Source organism: Pithys albifrons, chromosome Z (assembly GCF_047495875.1).
Source record: "Pithys albifrons albifrons isolate INPA30051 chromosome Z, PitAlb_v1, whole genome shotgun sequence".
Lineage (NCBI taxonomy): Eukaryota > Metazoa > Chordata > Aves > Passeriformes > Thamnophilidae > Pithys > Pithys albifrons.
In genome coordinates, this window is record NC_092497.1 from 25,791,932 (window position 1) to 25,795,485 (window position 3,554).

Sequence of the window (3,554 nt, forward strand, 5' to 3'; positions counted from 1 at the left end):
GGCTGCACAGGATGGTGGGGAAGCAGGTTTGTGGTCAGTTCATCTCATATTGTCCCTGCCACTTTGTCATCACAAGAAGGACTTCTCACACTATTCCCCTGCTCCAGCATGGGACTCCTCCCACAGGAGACAGTACTTCATGAACTTCTTCAGTGTGGGTCCTTCCCATGTGCTGCAATTCTTCATGAACTGCTCCAGTGTGTCTCCCTCCCACTTGGTGCAGTCCTTCAGGAACAGGCTGCTCCAGTGTGGGTCCCCCACGGGGTCACAAGTCCCACCACCAAATCTGCTCCAGCTTGGGCTCCTCTCTCTATGGGGCCACAAGTCCTGCCAGGAGCCTGCGCCAGTGTGGGCTTTCCATGGGATCACAGACCCCTTTGGATGCATCCACCTGCTCTGGTGTGAGGTTCTCCATGGGCTGCAGGTGGATCTCTGCTTCGCTGGAACTTCTGGTTCTCTGGAGAACCCCCTGCCCCACCTTCACTGGCCTTTGTGTCTGCAGAGCTCTTTCTCTCATGTATTCTCACTCTCTTGGGCTGCTGTTGCTGTTGCACAGGTTTTCCCCCCATTCTTCTTGAAGACGTTATCCCAGAGGTGCTACCACTGTTGCTGACGCGCTGGCTCAGCCTTGGCCATTGATGATCTGTCTTGCAGCCAGCTGGCACTGTCTCCATCAGACACAGGGGATGCTTCTGGCAGCTTCTCATAGAAGTCACCGCTGTAGCCCCCCGCTACCAAAAACTTGCCTATACATTATGAAAACCATGCAACTCTCCATGTTGACCCTACAGGAACCTGGTGCATTTCCAGTTCCTGTCTTGAAAAACACATTCCAGTATGGTCTTTACAAGGGCAGTGCAAGACCTAGAGCCTCTGATGCTGCCATGAACGTCATAGTTCAGTATTTACCCACAAAGATGCTGTTTGGCCCAGCACCACTCTGCATTTTTCCTATCCTGTTTCTTCAATATGTGTGGATTGTGATACAGCAGAATCAGTTAAAATAATGGGGGTGAAGTCAAGCAGTGTATTTTCCTCATGCCATTAAAGAGTAACATCCCTACTCATGTTGCTAACCTCAGTAGGCAACACTCCCTGTCCCTGCATCAGGTGTAGTAAGTGCTCTTCCCTGTCTTTTTTGTGTTTGGAGGCACCACTATGACTACTGAATTTAGGATTACAGGTCAACTGTAAGTAGTGTTATGCTGTACAGCCCTTCCTTTTAATAAAGGAAATGCAACAAAATAAGGCAACATTTGCCAGTTTGAAGAAGATAACAAATTATTTAAGGAGTCTGCTGAAAAGAGATAGGTGGTGGCAAAATATTAGCATGGAAACCCTAGTAGGTGTATTTGCATGCACAAAGTAATCCCATTGACTTTGCCCTTAGTGTGCAGGAACATCACCTCTGATCTGGGGATCAGCATGATCAAACTGAAATAGAAGGATGCTAGAGCAGGTAAACATCTGCCTTAAAGTGGTTTATGGTATCATCAACTTCAATTTGCTGTGAAGCAACAAAGAATTCACAGAATTGGGGCAGAAACTGAGGCACAGAAGTTACACCTTGTCACGTGAAAGGGAGGAGGGAGACAGAAATACAAAGATTTCTAGTCTTAACTGTATTAATTAAAAGTTATTAGCTGTGCTTCCAGACAATCAGATCCTTATGTACCCAACACTGTCTGTCTTTTAACTGACAGCACACAGGTTGGAAGGGATTCTGACCTCTGATATGAAGCCACTCTTCAGCCAGGGAGGAAAATTATTAACAGTAAGTGCCCTTGGAGTAACTGACTACCCTATGAGGGCCACACTTAATAGCAACAAGAGAAAAGAACCTTTCTCACGATAGCTCCCGAAATAACATATATTAATACAAATATGTGACAATTACTTAGTCAGTGATAACATTTAGCTGCAGAATTGCACAAAATACCCCCCCAAAGACATTGGCACAACACACATTTCAAGGGCCACCCCAGCAGTATATCACTCCCATAGCAAACTTAACTAACAGAAGATTACTAAACAGAAACACAACAGTTCAACACCACCAGTAAACACACTCAATAACACAAAAGAAAAGCAACAGTAAAAATACAGCTGCTTCCCATTAACACGCATACACCCAGTGAGCTACAGCAAATCACAACTAATAAGGTATGAGAAAAATAAAGGAAGAATTTTGTGGCTTACCCCTGCAATATTGATGGAATGGGGGAGACAGGGTAGCTCTCAGCTTGCCCTCACAGAGGTGGAAAGTTTTTCTCCCCAAGTTGCCGTTAAACTGCACTTTATATCTTTTTTTTCTTCTCCAGGTGTTTGTGTGACTGATAGTCAATCTGTTGGGGGGGGGGTGATGCAGATGCCCTGAGGTGGGGTGTGCCCTTGAAGATATCGTAAAAGAAGGCCGTGCTATGTCTTAACACTCCATCCTTTGTTAATCTTATCATTTTGCTTCTGTGGGGAGCACCCCCCAGAGGGGCCTGAGGCATCTCCCTCAACCCATCAGGCCTTATCAGCTCATCACTCCACACACCTGAACATGAGGAAGAACTTTACTGAGCAGGTGACCAAGCACTGAACAGGTTGTCCAAAGAGGGTGTAGAGTTTCCCTCACTGGAGATACTCAAGAACCATCTGGACGCAATCCTGTCCATGTGCTCAGGGATGCCCCTGCCTGAGCAGGGGGGTGTCACCAGGTGCCCCCCACGTTCCTTTCCAACCTCATTCCTGTGGGTCTGTGAGGGGCCGCGGAGGAGCAGCAGGACAGCGGATCAAGTGTTTGCTGCTACATGTTACTCCATCCTGGCAGGAGCATAGCAGCCCTCACTCAGGGAGGTTCAGCGAGGGGGAATGGAAGCAGCCACAACCTGGGGAGTCCTGCTGGTTACAGAGTGCCTTGGCCGTCCTTCCACTGCACAGGAAGAGATGAAATTGGTCACAATAAAATGGTAATAACAGAATTGTAATATGTATGTATGTATGGCCAGACTTTGCGAACGCAGATTTGGGCAGGGCTCTCCCCACGTGGCTGTGCCCTTCCAGCCTGCACAGTGGATGTTTTATGTGAGGCACAGCATGTGCAGAACTGGCCCCACCGTTTAACTCCTCAGGTCCATCTGCCACGGCCGAGCGAGCTTGGACGGTGACAGTGAAGTCCTCGGGACTGTCACAGCACCCGGTACTAACTGGGACTGACCCTGCTCAGCATCCGAGATCTGACGGGATGGGATGGCAGAGAGGCTTTAACTGCCAGCAGACGGTCCCCACTGAGACTCGAACTCAGGACCTTGGGATTCGGAGTCCGGAGTGCTCTCCATTACAGCACGGGACCGCCCCCCAGAGTTGTAATATGCTCAATGGCAATAGCATAAATTTCCTCCGCAACCGGGAGGCAGCGTGGGTAAGACGCCAGAAAATGTTTTATTTCCCGCCTGTCCGGGCCTCAACCCCCCGCACCGCCCCTCACGGAACGCCCGCTCGGCCATCGACTGCTCCTGCCGCGCGCGGCCCCACCCTCTCGGCGCTCGATAGCGCGGGCTGTGCGT